Below are 23,999 nucleotides of genomic sequence, written 5' to 3' on the forward strand. Positions count from 1 at the left end.
TAAGCAACTGCATTCACACATGTACAAGCCTTCACACAGACACACATACAAACACAAAATTAAAAATAAATGTAGTAGGTTCCTTCCAGTCTGGGACCAAGCACTGAGCAGATCCCAGGCGGCAGCTCTGCCCCCAATCTCACAGAACCCAGAGGAAGTGGAGCTCCCAGGTGCTCTAACCCAGGCAGTATCTTAGGTAAGCAGACAGCAACACCCGCCCCAAACAGGGAGTAACTGGGACCCAGAAGGACCCAGGAAGTCACTCCTGGCCAGGAGCACTGGTTCTTTCCTGTCTGGGCCTGAGCACTGAACAGACGTTGGGTCCCAGCTCTTACTCCAGTAGTAACACCCACAATTCTGATACAACCAAGATAATAGGAAAAACGGGCTCCAGTCAGAGACAGGGCAGGTAGCACTAAGGAGATCTGGATGGCAAAAGGCAAGTGCAAGAACATCAGCATCAGCAACCCAGGGTACTTGGCATCATTAGAACCTAGTTCTCCCACACAAGAAAGTCCTGAATTCCCCATATCACCAAGAAAGCAAGACTCAGATTTAAAATCACTTCTAATGATGATGATAGAGGACTTTAAGAAGGACATAAATAACACTCTCAAAGAATTTGGGGAGAACACAGGTAAACAGGTAGAAGCCCTTAAAGAGGAAACACAAAAATCCCTTAAAGAATTACAAGAGAACTAAACCAAACAAGTAAAGGAATTGAACAAAACCATCCAGGACATAAAAATGGAAGTAGAAACAATCAAGAAATCACAAAGGGAGACTACCCTGGAGATAGAAAACCTAGGAAAGAAATCAGGAGTCATAGACATAAGTATCACCAACAGAATACAAGACATAGAAGAGAGAATCTCAGGTGCAGAAGATACCATAGAAAATATTGACACAACTGTCAAAGAAAACACAAATTGCAAAAAGTTCTTAACACAAAACATCCAGGAAATCCAGGACACAATGAGAAGACCAAACCTAAGGATAATAGGTATAGATGAGAGTGAAGATTCCCAACTTAAAGGGCCAATAAATATCTTCAACAAAATTATAGAAGAAAACTTCCCTAATCTAAAGAACAAGATGCCCATAAACATACAAGCCTATAGAACACCAAATAGACCAGACCAGAAAAGAAATACCTCCCGTCACATAATAATCAAAACACCAAGTGCACAAAACAAAGAAAGAATATTAAATGCAGTAAGGGGAAAAGGCCAAGTAACATATAAAGGCAGACCTATCAGAATTACACCAGACTTCTCACCACATACTATAAAAGCTAGAAGATGCTGGACAGATGTCATACAGACCCTAAGAGAACACAAATGACAGCCCAGGCTACTATACCCAGCAAAACTCTCAATTACCATAGATGGAGAAAACAAGATATTCCACAACACAACCAAATATACACAATATCTTTCTACAAACCCAGCATTACAAAGGATAATAGCAGGAAAGCTCCAATACAAGGAGGGAAATTATACCCTAGAAAGAGCAAGAAAGTAATCCTCTTCCAACAAATCCAAAAGAAGATAACTGTACAAAGATAATTTCACCTCTAATAACAAAAATAACAGGAAGCAACAATCACTGTTCCTTAATATCTCTTAACATCAATGGGCTCAATTCCCCAATTAAAAGACATAAGCTACTGTTGCATTAATGCAAGAAGTGGAGACACTACTATGTGGATAAGATTGTATTATGATTGGATTGACATTTGAAACATCCTCTCATTGTTTTCCTAAGTATAAAGTGTATTTCATGATATTTTTGAAGTTAATTATAGAGATTTTTTAATTGAAAAAACAAAACAAAACAAAAAAAAGACATAGGCTAATGGACTGGATACGTAAACAGGACCCAGCATTTTGCTGCATACAGGAAACCCACCTCGTTGACAAAGACAGACTTTACCTTAGAGTAAAAGGCTAGAAAACAATTTTTCAAGCAAATAGTCCTAAAAAACAAGCTGGAGTAGCCATTCTAAAATCTCCAGCCCGAGAACACAAAGGGTGGGACTCATGGCTCCACCTGTATAGATAGTTGAGGGTGGCCTTGCCAGGCATCAGTGTAAGTGGACAGCCTTGGTACCTGAAAGTTTGAATTCCCTAGTGTTGGGGAATTTCAAGAGCAGGGAGGCGGGAATGAGAGGATGGTGGGAGCACACCCTCATAGAAACTCCCAGAATTATATGAATTAGACATGATAGAGGCAGGATGCCAGAAGACTAGATTCCAGAATTCAAACAAAAAATTATCTTGATACTAAAATTTCTTTTGAGAATTGTATATTGCAGAATACACAGCCTTGGTGTATCTACTCATCAAGCAAGCTGAGAAGACCTGCTCAAACCTCTGATGTCCTGGAATTCCAGCTGGATGTAGTGAAGACACAGCATCAGAGGCTTATCAATTTACTCTTCCCCCCCACCCCTCTTCTAATATCTCAACGCCCACAATCAGCTTGAAGAAGTTAATGAAGAATCGGCACCCCTATTCCCTGGGCTCACAGACTAAGGTGGTTAATATTGGACTATCTTTCTAGGAAAAAGTAGTGTTTCTGTTGGAACAGGGAGGATTAGCTAGGATGTATTGCATAGCCACAACCTATTGGTAGAAATATGTATAATTGTTATTAAAATGAAGTTATAATTTCTTAAATGGTACAAAATTTACTTTGATTTCAAATTTAAGGTTTTCATTGGTACGAGCTTCTTATTGATATAAAGTGAGATGAATATTGTTACTCTCATAGGCGTTGTGCCTGTATAACACATTTAGGAATACAAGGCCTAGACCCAGCCCTTCTTTAGCTTTTTTAATTGATTTGAGATGGTTAGACTGTGAGTTAAGGGCCTATAGCAAATTCATGGCTTTGAGTTTATTGTTAGGGTGTTTTCTATATTTTATTTAGAAATAGCTGAGAGGAGTTAACAGACAACAGTCCAGATTGCCTTACATGGATAATTGGTTTTCAAAACATCAGAAGTCCACAGAATTGACGTTACAAACATTTCTGTATTAACGTTCATTTTGATTAGAGACCTGTCTGCTCCTGACAGCTTCCTGTCTTGGATTCCAAGAAGAAATTGAGCATCTTTGGAATTACTCCAGTTGTAGTGAGACAGCCACTAGGCAAGAATTGCCTCTTTCCATCTACAGACAAATCACTGTCCAGAAATGGACACACTTGCAGAATAGTCAACTGATTATATCTGCCAAGACAGAGTAATCAGCCCTTAATAATTCTGCATCACTAAGTCTGTCAGATGATCCTGGACCAGAAGGCTGAAGATTGGATGCTCCAACCTTTTGTAGTATAGGGACTGTCCAGGTGTTCAGCTGTCTCTATAAATTGGCTAAGTTTTAGAAGCTATGCTTGTGCTTCCCATAATTTCAGTTAACTCAGTCATTCTGGATTTCTGACGGGGTTGAAAACTTATAGTCTCATAGCCTGGCTATTTACTTTGAGAGAAAAGATTTGAGAGGATGGTTTTCAGTTGACATTCATTCTAAAGCCAAGAAAAAAGCCAGGTTCAGAACTAAGTCTTTTAGTTCGGAGAGATGACAGAGGTTTTGTTTAGTCAACAAAATGATGGACTGGAAATTAGGTCTACCTTACTGACACAAATTGGTATAGTTATGCTCTAATTACATTTTGAGAGAAAAGTTTTATTTTAACAGGATGGGTGATATGTAGGAGGAGCTAAGGTGGGAGGAGTACAAAGAGGAAGAGGAGGAGTAATAAGAGGAGGAAGAGAAGGAGAGGAGGAGCTAGGTGATGAGAGAGACAAAGGGGTGGGGGGGGGGACATGGAGGTGGATGTTCACATGTCTCCACCAGTCAAAGATAGTTGATATATCTAAGTTGGGTACTGGTTACACTTATGATTGATATTGAGCATTACCAAACTTATAAAGCCTTTGGTTAACATTTTTAAAAAATGTATAAATGCAAAAAGGAGAAGGGGGCATGGGATAGGGGTTTTCTAGGGAGGGGAAATGGGGAAAGGGGATGGCATCTGAAATGTAAATAAAATATCCAATAAAAAATAAATTTAAAAAAATAAATGTATTTTTTTTTCTGAGCCAGGATTTCTGTGTAGTCCTGGCTGTTTTGAAACTCATTCTGTAGACCAGAATCTTGAACTCTGGCCTTGAACTCAGAATTCTGCCTGCTCTGCCTCCTGAGTGCTGGGATTAAGGGTGTACACCACCACTGCATGGCTCTAAAAGATAAAAATAGATTCCTAGATCCGGCTTTCAAAGATTCTGAGTCAAGAGGCTGGGAAAGGCTTAGGAATATTGTTGTTGCTGTGTACCTTTCTTTAATGAACACTAATGACTTTATGCCAATAATTTTACTTACATTTGAGAAAACAAGCAACAGAATTTCATCCATGAAAAATGACTCCAGAATCTCTCACATGAAAGTATAGTGTTCCCAACACTTGGGAGGCAGAGGCACATGGATTTCTGAGTTCAAGGCCAGTCTGGTCTACAGAATGAGTTTCAAAACAGCCGGGGCTACACAAAAACACTCTGTCTTGAAAAACCAAAAGAAAGGAAGGAAGGAAGGAAGGAAGGAAGGAAGGAAGGAAGGAGAGAGAGAGAGAGAGAGAGAGAGAGAGAGAGAGAGAGAGAGAGAGAGAGAGAGAAGTGTTCCTGTGCTAAAGATGGAATGGGCCTATACCTATACTATGCTACTGAGGTGAAGACTCCTTCACTGTGATTACACAATAGGTTAAAAAAAAGTCTAGCTGTTGAGCCAACACATGGTTCAGCAGCTGAGGTAAATAAAGAAGCTTGTCATCAATGCTGAGACCAGAGTTTGATCCAACTCTCACAAGTTGTCCTCTGACCTCCGTTTATCTCAGGGTGACTGACTGAGATACATCAACATACATTCCTCTAATTCTGTATATTTTCTTTTTTAAGTTTTTAATCACATTTTAATTTATTTATTTTGGATGTATGTGCATGTATGTGAGCACACTTTTGGTACAGTATCCATGTGGAGGTCAGAGAACAACTTACAAGACTCAGTTCTCTCTTTCTACTATGTGGATCCCAGAGATAGAACTCATGTTGGCAGGCTTGGAGGCACATGCCTTTATAGACTGAGTCATCTCACTGGCCCTGTGTTTCTTACCTTGTTTCTACTGGCAATGTAAAAATCAGAAATAGTCACATTAAAAAATAAGGTCGATAATTACCTAACAAAACATCCCCAGGCAACTGTTACATCACCAATTAACAGCCTAGTGTTAGATGATTTTTTTTGTGACTGCAATGCCAGAATACTTGAAATCCAGACTATTAAGTGAAAAGCCATCTGCCCATGCAATGACAGGATTCACCTATCAATTACCAAATTGTAGTAATTACCAGATAGCTCAGAAAGGACATAAAATCAAATAGTAAAAATTATTCCTTTCCCTTTTACCAGACAGTAGATTAAACAAGTACCACAGAACTTCCTTCTGTGGAAGAAACAATATGGAAAAATGATAGAAAAAAAACCTATAATTTAAAAGTGCTTCAAACCAAGCATAAAAGAGTAACTGAAAAAAGAAAAACAAAGTATTGACCAACATTATTTATGAATATAGATATGAAGAATTTAAAATGAAATACAAGCAAATCAATTCTAGCATTAAATATATTAAAAAGCAGGGTATATTACATGAAGGCAATAATGATTTTAATAGAAACTGATTAATTTATTCATCATACTAATAAATCCAAAGAAAATTCTGATAAAAAACTGAGTTAGTACTAAAGCATTATGAAATGTCCAATATCCATTTCTATCCTGAGTTCTTTTTAACAACTTAAACCAAACTAGAGTTATCTAGAAAGAAGAACTTCAAGTAACAAAATGCCTCCATCATGGTCTATAAGCAAGTCTGTAGGACTTTTTCTTGGTTAATAGTTGATGTAGGAGGTCCCAGTTCACTGAGGGCAGTGCTATCTCTGGGCAAATGGTCCTGGTGGTATAAAACAAAGCAGATTGAACAGTCCAGTTTATCCAGAACTTCTGCTTCAGGTCCTGCCTCTATGTTCTTGCCTTGAGTTTCTGCCATGAATTCCCTTCAGTGAACTACAAATGTAAGCTAAAATAAATCTTTATTTTCCCAAGCTGATTTTGGTTATAGTCTTTACTATAGCAATAGAAAGCAAACTAAGACAATTTCTTAATTTAAATATAAAAATTCTACTGAAAGATAAAACACAGAAAAGCCCATGATGACGACTTGTACTATTAGAGAAAACAGTGAGCATACCCATGTAATCTACACACAAATCAAGAATGAACATACCCAGAACTTAGCAGAGCTCCTTCTACTACCCTGTGCTGTCAATACTAACCTTCAACTAGCTGTTTCCTGACTTATGCTTTCTCTGGAGAACAATGCTAATTCTCTTACTTCTTTAAAGTCTTTGTTCAAATGTCATTTGCTCATGTTACTTAATGGCACCATTCATCCCCAATTCTAACATTATCGACAATGCTCCCCCATCTACTCTTTTACTAGCCTGCTATCTACATATTGTATGGCTTTATTAATCACTGTGGTCACTGTCTATACTGTGACTCAGGAAGGTTGTTGTTGGGAGCCGACTTTAGTAGAAAGCGGCTAGATCAACTTTGCAGCCATCTGGAACCATATACCCTGATGAAAGACTTGGTTTTCAAAAGCCTATAACAGCTGAAGCACACTCTGATAAGTATATTGTTTATCCCACATAGCTTGTTTTGCTGTTTAGAGACCTCAGCTGTATGGTGCACGTGGCATGAGTTCATGGGCTCCTGGCAGGGTTTATAAGCTGTGCCCAGGAAGGGCTCTCAGGCTTGCCATCTTAACTACCAACTGCTAAGCATCCTGAGTGAACTGCTGTGAGAAGAACCGGTTGTTCCGTGTCTTAATTCCTGCTGGTCAGGGTTGGCACGGCACAGGTTGTGTTTGCTTGCTCCCTGATACATCCCAGGCACCTAGAACAGAACCTAGAATGCATGTGCCTCAAAATGTGCATAAACAAGGCATGGTAGCTCACACCTGCAACCTTGCACTGAGGAAGCTGAGACAGGAAGGTCTACAGAGAGAGACACTGTCTCAAACACTTAAAAATGGATACAAGAAACTGAAGTGTGGCTCAGTAGTAAAGCCTGTCTAGCACCTTTAGGGCCTAAATTCAATCCTAAAAACCAAAAGATAAAAACACAGTAATACAAAACAAGCATAGACAAATGGAAAGAATTGAGGTGGGGGGCGTTCAGCCGGGTAGAGGAGCCAGTGGGGATGAATGGCTAGGTATGACAAAACAGAAACAAATATATTTTAAATTTTTCAAATGTAACTGACAGTACCTAACAAAATGTAAGCCTGTGTATAACAATGCACTTATTCAGTGAATACTTACTGAGCATGGCTGCTCTCCACACACAAACATTTCACTACTCATGAAAATTATGACTTAGAGAAGAAAACAAATTTTAATTAAATAATTATATATGCTAAGTATGGGCAATAAAATAAAGGTACAAGAATACAGACTAAGAGGGCTGGGTTGATGGTTCAGCTGATAATGTACTTGTGATACAAGCCTGAGGACCTGAATCTGATCCCCCAGAACTCACATTCAGCTTTTAACAAAAAGCTGGAGGCTGGGGTGATAGCTTAGCTGTAAAGTACTTGCCACACAAATGTGAGGGCCATGGATATGGGTCATCAGAACCAATGTAAAGTCAGGGCTCTACTGAAAATACATCTGCAATGTACGCTCCCCCGCATTCCTGCAATGAGATGGAAGACAGGGAAAGAATTCTAGGTAATACGAAGGCCAGCAAGTCTGGCATATGCACTAGTAACATAACAAATTCTTTCTCAAAACAAGATGGAAGGCAAGAACCAACACCGGAGGTGCCCATCTAACCTCTCCTTGTGTCCTGTAACTTAAACAAGCCTGTACTCTCACATACAAACATGCACATATCAGACACACCAAAAAAAAGTTCCATTGTAATTTAAAAAAAAAAAAAAAAGGTTAGGTCAATGGGTTGTGCTTGTAATGTAAGCACTAGAAAGGGGGGGGATCAAAAATAGGAGGACCCCTGTATCATTCTAGCCAGATATCTAGCCAAATTAGTGAGCTCCAAGGTGAATGAGAAATTTTGTCTTAAAAAATAAGATGGAAAAGAAAAAGAATAAAAAGTTCAGTGGGATGGGAAGAGGGTGTAGATCTGGGAAGAACTGGGAGAAGGAGGGTGAATATGAGCCAAGTACATTGTATGAAATCCCCAAAGAACTAATAAGAATTATATTTAAAATATTAAATATGTATAATAAATATTTTATCAAAAAATATTTACATTAAATACTTATACCAAAAAATAAGGTGGTGAGCAATTGAGGAAAAAACCACGTGATGTCAACCTCTATACATACTTGTGCATAACAAATAAAATATATTAGAAGAAAGGCCTATTTGCATATTCTAACAAAAATATATTTGCATTACATATCTCATTATTACACTGGGTAACAAAAATATAGGAACAAGCCCACTGTCCACCAATAGGTATAGAGTTTTAAAATTATAACATAGTTCAACTATAGAATACAACACTTAAATATGATCAAGCTTGTAAGTCCAACTATATGGTGGTTTAAATGATTTATCCCCCTAGACTTGTGTGTTTGAATGCTTGGCCCGTGAAGTGTCCTTGTTGGAAGAAGTGTGTCATTGTGTACGAGGGCTTTGAGGTCTCAATGCTCAGCTTCCACCCAGTGCAGAAGAGACCCTCCTCCTGGCTGCCTGCAGAAAGGCACATCCTCCAGGCTGCTTTCAGATCAAGATGTAGAACTCTTGGCTCTTGTAGTACCATGTCTGTCTGGACACAGTCATGCTTCCATGATGATAATGGATGATAATGGACTGAACCTCTGAAACTGTAAGCCAATCCCAATTAAATGGTTTTTTTTTTTAAACAACATAAAAGTTATCTTTTATGTTGGTCATGGTGTCTCTTCAGAGTAATGAAACCCTAACTAAAACAACCAATTAAAAGAAACTCAGAGGACAGCAGAGTATAGAGGAACATAATGAGCAAAATCTAGAATGTAGGAAACTTCCTATGTCAAACCTGATCATGTCATTAAATAGCCTAATAGCCTCAACAAGCAAATTTCAATGAAAAAAATTAAAAGGTGAAAAGAAAAACTTATAGACTGAAAAAGAATTATAAACAGCTGAGAATAATAGCACACACCTGTAACCCCAGCACTCAGAAGACTATTTTCTACCCTATACTAATTCATTAAACCAAACATTTGTTTTGTGACATTGGCTACATATTTGTGTAATGCTCTAGATCAAAAAGATTTTTTTTCTAGCCAGCTTGGTAGCATGAGTCTTTAATCTTAGCACTGTGGAGGCAGAACAGAAACAGGCAGATCTGAGTTTGAGGCCAGCCTGGTCTACAGAGTGAGTTCCAGAGCTACACAGAGACACCCTGTCACAAATAGACAAAAACAAAAAACAACAACAACAAAGATCCTTTAAGGGAACAAACTGCTTGTATTACTATCACTAGTGACATCTGATTGTTTCATTTCTCTGCACAAAGTCCTTGAAGACTCCTTGTTGTTTTCAAAATAAAAGATGAACACCTTGCATTCAAAGCCTTCATGATACAAACTCTGTTTATCCCTGACCTCCTTACTGACCTCATTCTTATTTCTCTCAAGCCACTCAGAAATTTCAACTTGTAAAAAACTCAACATGTCTGATTATTATACTTTTAATTCTTCTCAACTTTTACTAGGGTCTGAGAGGAGGACATGGTGACTAAATTGACCAAAGGAGACGTGTAAAGCGTATGTATAATACTATATTCATAGACATGTGTCATCATACATAGATCAAAACACACAGAACCCATAACACTAAGAGTGAGCCATAATGTAATCTGCAGAGTTAAGTGAGACATTATTTTCTTTGGAAAGCTTTACCTAACTATACTGAATTTTCTTCCTCTGGCCTCATTCCATATCAACAATTTACCTTCATCATTTCATCCATCACATGGTACTGCCTGCATGTTCCTCCCTCTCTATACTTAAGCTCCTTTTCCATACTTCTTGGCAGGAGAAGAAATACCCAATAACTGCGTCTGTAATGAGCAAATCTGCCAATTGTTTATATTTACAATTATTCTGTTAATTGCATTTTATCAAATACACTTCATTTATCACTCTATACCAAAAAAAAATCTATAAAGCCATCAGATAACATTTATAAGAATAATTAAGTTTACTGTATATACAATACATACTGAGTCCAGGAAAAGACACTGACCTATTGTCATCAAGTCCAACTGATACATTAAACTGACATTTGTATCAAGCATAACTGCATGGCATTGTAATAGAACATAATAAGTTAATGTAATGACTGCAATTATCTACCTCAAATTTCTTTCTGGAAGAAGACAAGATAGAAATAAATAGATGAGTCAGAAGACTACAATTAACATTATTTTTATCAGCCAAACCATATTGTTACAGTTTCTCCCTTTTCTTTGTTTGCCAGCACCTATAATCAGCATCAATATTAACTGCTTCCACTGCTACCATATGTACAGTGTGAAACTTATCACCCACTCTTACTGACAGAAGTCTCTGGACAGACTGCACTTCACTGCCACTAAAACAATGTCACACGTGCATTCTAAAGAGCCCATAACTACTATATCTTCTACTTCTGGGAGTCCTAATTCTGGACTGGAGAGAGAAGAAGATACTGAGCAGCTATAACTTTCCTCCCCACTACCCTTTCCAGTGGCTGGTAGTCCAAGAGACTCTCAAAACAGTATAGGCTATTTCTGTTAAAACCTGCCCAATTTCCCTGAGCTAGTAAGGCCATGGATCCTGGAAGAGCGCCTTACACTAGTTTACTAAACCAGCATAATTCCTAACTGTGGGATCCTTGTACTCACAGGTCAGTGTAGTTCTCACCCCTCATCAAAGAAGCTTCTCTTTGCAGCAGCCAGCAGTCATCACAGGAATCCACAATAAAGCAGAGAACAACTGATTGTGATGTGGCCACACCCAATGAATACATTTACAATAATACATTAACACCACCAACAGACATACCATCTCACAGGAGACCATACTTCCAGACAAAGAACTACAGGTACTAGGACTGCTGAGAGAGACATAATTGCTTTTCCCCAGGGATGAGTCCCCTAATTAGTTATTCAATTTCAAGTGGTCATCCCTGAAATCATATACATACAAGCAACACTAACAGACTCAGAGGGTTATGTTTTTACATGTATGTGCTCAAGAACAATCAAAGAAAAAGAGGCCATGAATTGAGAAGGAGTGGGGAATAGGTACATGGAAGGGTATTGTAGAAAGAAGGGGAAGGGGGAAACTAGATAATTGTTTCTTAATTGAAAAATGTTAAATATCAAAAAATACTTAGAAGAAAACATTCTATGAGGCCAGGCATGATGGTGGATGCCTTTAATCCTTGCATTTGGAGACAGATTTGAGTGGATCTCGTTGGGTTCAAAGTCAACCAGGTCCACATGTCAAGTGACAGGCCAGCCACAGCTGAAAAGAAAATAAAACAGGAGGGCACAGAGTGCTTGGAAAGCAAGAATCCGCCACCTACACAACACCAGGATGACCAGCATGCCTTCATCAAAGATTCAAAACAGGAGGCCCAGGTAAAAGTACAAAATGGCAGGAGAGGGGGGATGTGATAGGGGGTTCTGGGGGAGGGGGGAAGGGGATGACATCTGCAATGTAAATAAAATATCCAATTAAAAAAGTACAAAATGGCAGGAGAGGCACAGGGTCCCAGTGTGTACACCGGAGGAGAGCCCACCAAGTTCTGGTGCTTAGTCCCAAACTCATCACACAAACAGCTATAATGAAACCTGGAGGGACACTAAATCAACCTAAACTAGTAAATGGGGGAGAGATTGGAGGAGGCGTGGCTGGTAGAGGTAGGAAGGAAAAAGAAGAGGCTGGGGAAAGGGAACCAAAATATATAATGTACATGCATGCAATTGTGAAAAAACAAAATTATAATTTTTTAAATGAGGGATAAACCGATGAGTTAAAGAATCTGCACACTACATACCAGTTGGCCATCTAATTCTATTCCCTAGAAAGATGTGTGTTCCAAGGCAGATAAATCATAGAGACACAGGCTCACTCTTCTGCTTCCAGCACTCACAGACAGAGGTCCTCCATCTCAACCATCATAATCTAGCCAACAAAAACTTTAAAAGGCAAACCTTCCAATCCTATAATAGATTTAAAAGGAGATAAGGTAATACTGAAATGGTATTAAGTGAGTTTCAGGGGTAAGGTCTATTCTAGATGAGGTCTCCCAGTAGCTTCTCTGTGTATCTGAGGACAACCTTTAACTGATTCTCCTACTTCAAGTAGGCACCTACACCATTTACACAGCTGCTGGGGAGTCAAACTAAGGGCTTTGTGTGTGCTAGGCAAGGTCTCTATCAAGTGAGCTACATACCTGATCATAAGGTATCAAGCCTGATACCTTATGTCTTAAGTAAATGGATAGTCTTCTGAAAGGATGACTGTCAAACTAGGGCACCCATGACTTTCTTAGTCTGTCCAGCTGAGGCCCTAGTTTCCATCACAGCTGGCGCACAGCTACATCACTCACCCTCCCAGTCAGGGTGTCTTAAAATAGTTTGACTCTTTCTCACACTTTTCATGTTACCCTACTAGGAAAAATCTTTCCATTCAATCAACATGTTTCAATTACTTCTTCTGAACATCATTTCTACATATATGATATGAAGGCATAGGGAAGAAAAGTGGCATAAAGGCTTAACCCGGGACTGGGGGAAAGGGGAAGGGGTGAGGGTTGGCTTAAACAGAACAAAAGCTATATTAAAAAAAAAAAAACAGACTTTGTAAGCCAATTAAAAATATAATCTGAAAAATAGGAGTTTGAACAAAGATATCCTGCAAGTATGAACAGTAATTCCCCCAGAAGCCCCCAGAAGATACGAATTATTAAATGAAAATCTCAGGACTAGGCATGGAACACCTCCCCTACAAGTTACTGGTGAGGAAGGCCCCAGAGACCCAGAGAACAACACAGGCTATCGTGATTCCTCAGGTTACCCAGTAGAACTAGTTGGTAAGACCCTATTGTGGAAAACACACAGCACTTGAAGAACACAGAAATCAAGCTGCAGCTGACCTGAAAACTTCCTTCCTATTGACTATCTTTCATGGTCCAAGAGGTGCTGAGCAGGCTTCCAGGAAAGAAATACATAGAAGGTATGCCTCCAACCATCCTGAAAGCTACAGTACCAACCTGCCAGGCAAGATGTAATTGCTGGCATGATAGTGGCACAAAGATAATGGGGACAGTAACCAACTGCTTCAGATTGGACTTGAGGCCTCTTCCACCAGAACTAATTGAGGCTTGGTACTGTAAACCTAGTCAAAAGCCCAAGGCCTAGAATGTCACTAGTCCTAGGGAGGAACCTATATTGTTTTGCTAAACAATATATTGTCAAACTGCCTTCTGAATACTTACCCTTTTAACTATGTAATACCAGAGAAACCTCTCTCCTCAGTGGTCAGCAGTTAATGCTGTAACTCAATAACTGTCCAAAGTCCTGAGACTAAATGTCTATCAAGTGCTCAGCCCTAACTGGGATATCAATATCCCCACCACCACCAGGCTCAGGGAACAGCTCAGAAGAGCAGCTGAAAGAATCCAAGAACCAGAGAATGGGAAAGAGTGCTGTGAAGCTTTCTTTGGGATGTGATGAGTTCTGTACACAGAACTCATATAGCTGTGATATAGCTGTGATCACCTACCCAAGATAAAGGAAAAAATCAATCAAAACTTCAACACCCAGCACTGACTTACAACTAAACTTAGTGGATTAGTGTATCGTAAAGGAGAGGGTGTGAATGGGCAAGAAGGTATGTGAGAGGTTCCTGGGGAGAGGAGAAGTGGGAGGAAGGAATTGGGAGCTCCTGGAAGGAGTGAAAGACAGGAGTTGATGTTTCCTGGGAGACTGAAGAAAGGGTGATAGAGGTACATATGACCAAGATAAACTGTACAAGTATGAAACTGTCAAAAAGTTAATTAAAAGATATTCCACTTCCAAGTCACTTCTAGCCAGGCATGACGGTTCATTCCTATAATCCCAGCACTGGGAGACAGAAGCACAAGGATCAGAAATTTCAGTTCATCTTTGACTACACAGTGAATTAAAGGCAAGTGTGGGTTATATAAAATCCTCTCTAATTAAAAAAAATCTAAGCTGGGGGTGTAGCTCAGTGGGAAAGTATTTGCTCAGCGTGTGCAAAGCCCTAGGGTTCATCCTCAACTTTTTTTCTTTCTATTATTTTGAGACAGAATCTCATCTCCTGTATCCCAGGCTGTCCTTAAACACCTGAGGTTATTGCTTTCACCTCCCAAGTGAAAAAGCTTGTGCCACCACTTTGGAAAACCGTTTAGAACAAATTTGATGCCATTCTTATAGTTTGCTCCTCAGCCCCTGAGGACTGTCCTCTGTGTACTCAGGTCATACCATGTGTTGCTGAGGATAATCATAAACACACAGCCAAGCGGCTGTGACTGTCCTCTTCTGACTTGAGCATCTATTAGCACACTCATCTTTTGATTCAATCAGCATCCTCCCATTAATTCCTTCTTGCCTTCCTTCCATAAGCAGGTACTCACTAGAAGCCTTCAAGGAGGAGAAAACCAAAAGATTTGAGAGAAGACCCTTTGAGCTCATGGGCTTTGGGTTTCTTCTTTGTAATGCTGGTCTGTAAACTCAAGGCTTCCCAAGAGAATTAAGGGAAAATGGGACAGGTGCTATGTTGTCAAGCATCTGTGAAAAAGTCATCATTTCTACTAAGACAAAGCATGAGAAGTCCAAGGCTTATAAATTACCTTACTAAGCTCTACGTAACTGTTAGCCCCATGGCTCAGTTGTCCAGACAGGAACTTACCAGTCTTAATTATGAAAACATCCTAGGAGTCTACAATTTCTGGAGAAAATACATTTCTACTCTAAGTCACCTTTTGAAATTTAGCTTTATGTATATGAGTGTTTTGTCTACATGTATGTGTGTGCCTGGTACCAACAGAAGCCAGAAAGCACTGGATCCTTTAGGACTAGGGTTATTGATGGCTATGAGCTGCTGTGTGGGTCCTGGGAATCCACCTGGGTCCTCTGGAAGAGCAACCAGTGTTCTTAACCACTGGGTTGTCTCTCCAAACCACCTTTCAACAAGTTCAACTCAAATTATGCTCCCTCCCACTCCCCTGTATCCTCAGAAAGGCCAACTAGTCTCTTCCTAAAACCCAGATGGGGTGAGGAGCAAATATCCTGTCACTCGGGAAATAAGTACAAGAGAATGTTTTTTAAAAATAAGGTATTTTGTTTTTTAGTAAATGTTTACAGTACAATGCTGATGTTAGTAGAAGTCCAGGATGAGGGTACTTGTATTAAAGATTCTATAAGTGATCAAGTGATCCCAACTTGATGTTGTGTAAGACTACAAAGTGACAGTCAGTTTATCCTGGGCTTGGGCCTGTCCTGGTTAATTCTTACAGTCAACTGGACACAACCTAGAGTCACCTGAGAAGAGAGAACTTCAGTGGAAGAACTGCCTTCAGATTGGCCTGTGGTATGTCATGTCTATGGGGCATCAGATTGATATAGGAGGGACCAGCCTACTATGGGTGGTACCACCCCTAGGCAGGAAGTTCTGGCATGTCTTAGTTAGGGTTTTACTGCTGTGAACAGACACCATGACCAGGGCAAGTGTTATAAAAGACAACAATTAACTGGGGCTGCCTTACAGGTTCAGAGGTTCAGTCCAATATCATTAAGGCAGGGACATGGCAGCGTCCAGGCAGGCATGGTGCAGGAGGAGCTAACAGTTCTACATCTTCATCTGAAGGCTGCTTGTTGAAGACTGACTTCCAGGCAGCTAGGGTGAGGGTTGTAAGCCCACCCCCACAGTGACACACCTACTCCAACAAGGGCACACCTCCTAATAGGGCCACTCCCTGGGCCAAGCATATAAAAACCATCACACGGCATATATAAGAAAGCTGGCAAGGCACAAATCAGTGAGTAAGTCAGCAAGCAGAATTCCTTTACTGGTTCAGCACTGAGCTCCTGTCCTTACTTCCTTCAATGATGGACTGTGACCTAGAAGTGTAAGGTAAGACAAACCTTTTCCTTCCCCAAGTAGCTTTCAGTTAATGTTTTATCACAGCAACAGAATGAAACTAGGACAGGTCCCTGAGTAGCCATTCACTGCCTACCTCTAACATACTCAGGACTCTCAGGCTAATTCCTTTTTGAAATGCATTAACAGACCACTGGCTTCCACAAACTCAAAGCTAAAATGTCACCATCTGAAACCAATACAGAGACTTTACTATGACCCATCCACCTCCTGTTTCCACCAATGTATTTGAAATGATTTATAACTTGCTTCTGTTCTGCAAGTACAAAAACTTCATGATGGTTAAAGAGATGGCTCAGTTAGTAAAGGCACTTGTTATTAAACCTGAACACCTGGCCAAGACTCACATATTAGGAAAGAATGACTCCCACAATCTGTCCTCTGGTCTCCAAATGTGCAACCTGGCACACACAAAACCTAAATAAATGAAATTTTAAAACTTTATGAAATTATATCCACGTTGGATAATGCTAATTGGGGTAACCTACATCTTATGTGTACTCTTTTCTTTAAAACAGTGATAGAATGCTTATGTGATACGTGCAAAGCACTGTTATATTCCCAGCAGAAAGACAAGGGAAGGAAAGAGTAAAATGAAACAAGTTGGGAGAATACATACCAAACCATAAAGAGTGGCCATCTGAGAGTAGAGTGGATATTTATAGCTATTTCTTTCCTCTCTATTATACATTTCTGGATAATTTAAAGATTTTATAGTAAAGATATTATATTTTAAAATTTTGTTTTCAAAAACCACAACTTAGGCTAATGAGATAGTAAACCTACTTGCCACCTAGTATAATGACAGAAATTCAGTATGTAGTGAGGAAAACAGTCTCCAGCAAGCTGTTTTCTGAAATACAAACACACACACACAGGCAGAGAGAGAGAGAGAGAGAGAGAGAGAGAGAGAGAGAGAGAGAGAGAGAGAACAGACTAAATTTGTATAAATATTAAAAAGCAAGGTCACTTGCCACTAGAAGTGTTGTAGGTGTGGTGCTGTCACATCTGCTTCAGTAGGTTGGAGGGAGGTTATGTTTATGCTCAGTGTTCTGAACAATGAACATCTGAATGAAACAATCCCTGAAAAAAGTGAGCCTGAGATGACCACTGTTCGGTAACTCCTCCCCTCCCTCATCCCTCACCATCTACGGCAGGCAGGGAAGCTGACTCCAGAATCATAAGAGTTAGAGAGCTAGCCACGTCTCTGCTCACTGCAGCACTCAGGAGGGCAAGCCCTGTACCTCACCTGGGCAACAAGTTAGAGCTGGCTCTGGCAGGAGGGCATTAGAGAGCTGGCCCCATGAAAACAGAAGGGCAAGCTGCCTGGCCCTTGGATAACCCTCAGGCCAGATCCAGAGCTTCAAGTTGGCCCACCTCAGCATCTACCCCACTGATAAACTGCCAGAGTGCATGAGAGGCCTGGTCCTGCAAACCCATGACACAGGGCAGCATCAGGATATTTGGGAGGAATCTCTGTGAGGTTCTAGTATCCATGGAGTGGCAGAAGCTATCGACCTTGTACTAGACCAGTAAGTCACAGCAATGGGCATTTGCAGGTGAAGAGGTATGGACCAAGGAGTGTGCTGTGGAACTCACTGGGAGGCACTGTGGCACACTGCAGCTTCTACAACATGACCTTTTTCCTCTGGGGGGGGGGGAGGCTGCAAGGGTGGAAGGTGGGTGCAGGGAGTAGAGGGAGATGGATGGGTTTGGGGTTCATGCTGTGAAATTCGGAGAGACCCAGGAGAAAGTTAAAAAAAAAAAAAAAAAAAAAAAAGGCATGGATTAGTAAGTTTGAGGTATGGGGGAAAGACTCCAAGCGAAGTCACCACCAAGCTAGTGAGGAAACTGGCACATTCTAGGGACATAAATTGCCAAAACTTCTCAACTAGTAATATGTCAGAGTCACTCTAGGAAGACAGGGGAAGCATCCCAATGTATTCAGGGCCAGAAGTCCAGAAACAGATCTCAATTGTGAAAAGCAACTACAAATAAACAATCTATTTCCTAGGGCTTCAATAAGTTCTTTAAAATAAGCTAAGAATTAGGGGACATTAATTGTTCTAGTTTGCTTTACTGTTGTCATGACAAACTATCATGACCAAAAGAACACAGAGGAAAGGGTGGGTCATAGCAAAGCAGGGAAATCCCTGTGTAAGTTTCAGATGGTGCTTGGCACACTGCAGCTTTTGTGTTTGTGGAAGCTAGTGATCTGTTACTACATTCCAAAAAGCTTTTCCTGATAGTTAGACCCAGCAGAGGGCAGTGAATGGCTGCTATTCTTATATAGGCCAGGTCTAGGCATGGTACTACCAGCAATGGACTAGTCCCTCCAATGTCAATTAACAATCAAGAAAATGCCCCATAGACAACATACTTATGGGATAATATGATGTAGGAAGCCGCTGTTAGCAGTGGCTATACATTTGCATTTCCAAGATGGCGCTGGCCGCGTGTCTTCTCCAGATGTAAACAATTATCTGCGCAGTTGCTAGGCTGATAGGCGTGCCAAAGTCACTGCCAATCCCGAGGCATAATATTGGGTGGTGAGCGAACAGCCAATCAGAAGTGAATATGTCACTCTAGACTGTACTTAAGCCGGACCCCTTCCTCAGCTCTCCCCTTCCGCGCCTCTCCGCGTTTCCCCACGTGTGTGAGAAAGATTAAAAAGCCTCGTTTTGCAGTAACTACCTGATCTCTGCGTCTCGTGCTTTCTCTCCCACGGATGCAAGGCTCGAGGGGGGGCGCGTTAGAATATGATAAAAGCAATTCTTCAATGGAGGGTCCCTCTTCCCAGGTAACTTAAGGTCTGCATCAAGCTGACAGCTGAAGCTAACTATGACACTAATCAAGTAGTAGTCAGTCTAGTATTAAGTATAAGATGGCAGTGGACATTCTCTTACTGTAAATAGTATTCTAAACCCATCAAAAGATGGGAGTAAACAATGCATGCACATATATTTAGACAAGTGTAAAAAGTCCTGAGTAACTGCAGTGATGATTGCCTGGGGCAAGGAGGCACAAGGGGCTGAGGAGTAAAAATACAAAAGGGAGATCTCGTACTACAGTCCTTGTAGCAGTGAAAAATTTTGTACTAAATATACATACTTTCTAATTAAGTGTTTTTGAAATAGAGAAAGGGACAGAAGCTGTTGAGACAACTAATAAGCCTACCAACTTTCCTGAGTTCTAGCTAAGTAAGAAAAGCATGTATTGCACAAATGATAGATATCTTATATAATTTCTGCCAATATTGGTTGGCTCACTGGAAATAACATGGACCCTTGTTCAAATAGACAGAGGTTTTGATCCTAGTTTAGTAACGTCTTAGAAATAAGTGATGAAGAAGACAGTAGTTAGAAAGCCTGAGGTAGGAAGCGGGGGCACAGGCACTTCATAATACCATGCAAAGGAGTCAGCCATAACTGACGAGACCCAGATATATTCTGTAACCTTAAACCGGGTGACCTGAAATCAAAGAGCATAACTTTAACCTAAAGGGCACTGAACAGAACCTCTAACCTATGACATCTGCTAAATGCAGAAAGAGCTCCCCCAGACCTCCAGCATCTATGTAAAAAGCCGGGTGTGGCAGTCTACTTACCGGCAAACCTAGTCCTGGGAAGTAGAGACAGGAGGACCTAGCCAGTTAGTGGGCTCCAAGTTCAGTGAGAGATTCTGTCTTTAAAAGTAAGATGAAGAGGGTCTAAGAAAAACACCTGATGTCAACCTCTAGCTTCCACAAAGGCACACACACAGGGGCCTGCATGTCCATGCACATGCACAGACCACAAAAAAAATTTTTTTTAATTGCAAAATGAGTAAACAGGGGCAAGAAAGATGTTTTAGCAGGTAAAGATGTTTACTGACACCAAGCCTGACACCCCAAGTTTAATCCCTGGAACCCATAAAGTGGAAGAAAAAAATCAATTCCCACAAGTTGTCCACTGATCACCAAACATGCCCTCCGACGCATACACATGTGCCAGGTACACTTGCGTGCACACACGTATACACATACACACACCCCACACTCACCGCACACACTCAGGAAAACCAAAACCAAAGCATGACCAAAAATATTTAGGGAAATTATAGAATAGGACATTTCTTTTCTGAGGCATCCAGCTGGTGGTGTAGAGACTAAACTGATTGCCAACTACAAATACATACATTTGTAATTAAATCCAAGATGGCAGAAAAATCTTTGGCATTTACCTCCCAAATCTTAATCCAGGACACTGTTAGTGAAATCTATCAGAAATCCTGTCAGGAAAAAAAGGAAAGAGAAGAAAAGAGATATAGGAAGGAGAAAGGAGAGAGATGAGCAGGTAGAGCATTGGGAAGGGAAAAAAATCCTAGCAGGCCATGCCAATGTCTTGAAAGGACATCTGGAGAACACCAGCATGGTACTATACAGGTAATGGGGAACACCAGCATGGTACTATACAGGTAATGGGGAACAACAACATGGCACTATACGGGTAATGGGGAACACCAGCATGGTACTATACAGGTAATGGGGAACAACAACATGGCACTATACGGGTAATGGGGAACACCAGCATGGTACTATACAGGTAATGGAGAACAGCAGCATGGTACTATACGGGTTATGGAGAACAGACTTTGAGTTCTGTTTCAAAAGTTACAGTGAGGAGCTCTAGACTGACAGCAATAGATAATGTTATGATCATGGATTCACCTCCTATTTGCTTTTGAGAGAATTCCAGTACCAACTGAGAGAGTGAGAATGCAAGGTCTCCAAGAGATGCACTCCCTAATCAGTGACATGGTAGTCAAATCACCTGCAAAACAGGCCACATGTTTGGGTGCAAGCCAAGTTTCCTTTCTATCTGGAAACTTTGTAAGGTGTTAGGCCTGATGATCAGGAAGTGCCAAGTCCTCTCAACTTGGTGTGTTGTGGCATAAAATGCTGACATAATAATCACGTATCTGTATGATCAGCCTTGATCAGAATTACACATTGGGTCCACTCCTTCTGAGATAGGGTGGGTCAAGAATAGAAAAGCATTCTGAACCAAAAAGAGATGAACAAAGTTGCCTGTTCTACTGGAATCTACAATCCCACTGGGAGAGCACAACTCTTTTGAGAAGTGCTCAGCATACTTCATAAGCTCAAAGCTAATCCAGAATTGCCAACTGAAATTTGTGTTTTAATTGAACCATATCCATTAGGACAGACAGTATCCTGTCCATCTACATGGGGATGCATAGCTGGTTACATACACAGAATGGGCAGTTTCCCTTCCTCTTCCTCGGGGGAAACATTAGAAATTAGACAGGTCATACAGCAGCAGTGAACAGCTTTACAGAGAAACCAAGAGTAGAATTTTTACAGAGAAAACCAGAATTTTTAGAGGAACACTTGCATGTGGTGCAGACTAGAGATGCAGCACATTAGATTGAACAGCAGTGGAAAGCATTAACTAACTCCTGCTTCCTAAAAACAGACAGATCCCAGCGGGATGGATCACCCTGAAATAAAGAGATAAAGAACTGTAAAGCATTTTACATGAACATGTCTCTTTTGGATACAACAGTAAAGTAAATCCTTATACAAGGTAATTGTGGTGCTTTGCATATGTTGGGCCCAGAGAATGGTACTATTAGGAGGTGTGCCCTTGTTGGAATAGGTGTGTCACTGTGGGTGTGGGCTTTAATATCCTTGTCCTAGCTGCCTGCATGCTAGTATTCTGCTAGTAGCCTTCAGATGAAGATGCAGAACTCTCAGCTCCTCCTGTACCATGCCTACCTGGATGCTGCCATGTTCTTGCCTTGATAATAATGGACTGAGCCTCTGAACCTGTAAGCTAGCCACAATTAAATGTTTTCCTTTATAAGAGTTGCTTTGGTCATGGTGTCTGTTCACAGCAGTAAAACCCTAACTAAGTAATTAACAGTAATAAAGTGTTACAACTTGGCAAAATCACAGTGCATGACTGACAGTGCTTCTGAATGTCTGGTTGCTGTTATTCATGATGTAATTCACATTCTCTGCTCTGAACAGGTTTATTCTTCAAGAAACACTTTAAACTAATATGTGAAGTTATATCCTCTTTTCCTGCTTAAAAAATGATCCAATCTTGGGATATTTTAGATACTTAAATATATGTATACACATATGCATATATAAATATATCATATCCTTACAATCAATATTTTTAAACTATGAAACAAATACTTTGTACATAACCAAGAAAAATCTCTATGAAACACAAACAATAGACTGTATGTCGAATAGAAGTTCACCCTGGGTCTGGCCAAGATGGCTTAGGGGGGTTGGTGGCTTGACTAAACTAAGAAAGGCTCCCATAGGTTCACATGTTTGAATATTTGGTCCTCAATTGGTTGGGGCTGTTTGGGCAGAATTAGAAAGTGTGGCCTTGTTGAAAGAGGTGTGGCACTTGGGATAGGCTTGAGGTTGTAAAGATTCTGGACATTCGAAGTGTGCTGCATCCTTCCAGGGGACCAAGATATGAGCTCTCAGCTGCCACTCCAACTGTCCACCTCCATGTCCTTGCCCCACCATCACAAATGCTAACTCTCTACAACCATAAGCCCAATTAAACTCTTTCTTTGATGAGTTGTCTTGGTCATAGTGTTTTATCTCACCAATAGAAAAGCAACTAAAACCACAGGTAAAGGTGGTTGCCACCAAGGTTGAAGACCTAGATTCAACCCCTGGATCCACCTGAGAAGAATCTCCTAAAACTTGTCATCTGATGTCCACATGTACGCCATGGCAGGCATACACCTACATACATTTAACAAAATTTTTTAAAAATTTAAAGAATAATTTTAATGTTCAAACTATAATTGGGATCATATAGAACTACATAGACTTCAAAAACAGTTACATCCAAAAGAAATTAGTTAGGGAAACCCTTAGGAGTGTTATCAATAAAGGAGCACCAATATCAGAGCTCCTCAGAACTTATAATCAAGGAGTCACTGCTATTGTTGAGGAAAACTTCTGTCAAGCTTAACAATCAACTCTGCTCTAAATCCCAACTCCAAACTAAAGGAGTGCATTTACAGGAATCTGCCTTCATATTGTCAGGTCTTTTAAAAGTATTCAGTTGGGATTTTGCAGTGCTGGGGATGGAACCTAGGTCCTTGGCCATACTAGGCAAGCAATTCTGAGTTATATGCCCAGCCTAGAAATAAAAAATATTTGAAAAAAGTCAGTACTGTACAGTACTTTAAATATTTAAAAATAAAATAATACAATTTAACCAATGAGAGCTACTTTTAACTACATTGAAGTTTTCATCTGTTGAAAAATGTTACACATTTTTTCTTAAATAACTAGAATTATATTAATACTTTTAGGATCCTACTTTAAATTTCTTTTTACTTAAATATCCCTGTATCTCAAAAAAAATTACTTAAAAGCCACACATTCTTCCCTTGCACATCTATTTCCCTTGAACATTCACTACAGATATATGAGGAGACATCTAGTCAAATACTTCCAGATGCTGGAACACTGTTGGCTCATTTCTAAATTATAGCTGGCAATACTGTCATTGATACAGTGGGTGGGCAAAGCAGATATGTATAAAAATTGAATATAGCAGACTGCTGTTAAGCTTTTTTACAGTTAAGTATGGCACCGTAGTGTGCTACTGCATGCTTGGACAAGGCATACATAGAAATAT

General features: G+C 40.2%; 1 protein-coding gene and 1 pseudogene across 8 annotated transcripts in view; one reads left to right on the forward strand and one right to left on the reverse strand.

Annotated features, from left to right (window-relative positions):
• Positions 1-23,999, reverse strand: part of Unc13b (unc-13 homolog B) — a 214,986-nt gene that overhangs the window by 121,380 nt on the left and 69,607 nt on the right. The window lies entirely within an intron of this gene.
• LOC117709738 (small nucleolar RNA SNORA17) lies at positions 17,281-17,402 on the forward strand (annotated as a pseudogene).

This window comes from Arvicanthis niloticus, chromosome 5 (genome assembly GCF_011762505.2).
Source record: "Arvicanthis niloticus isolate mArvNil1 chromosome 5, mArvNil1.pat.X, whole genome shotgun sequence".
Taxonomy (NCBI): domain Eukaryota; kingdom Metazoa; phylum Chordata; class Mammalia; order Rodentia; family Muridae; genus Arvicanthis; species Arvicanthis niloticus.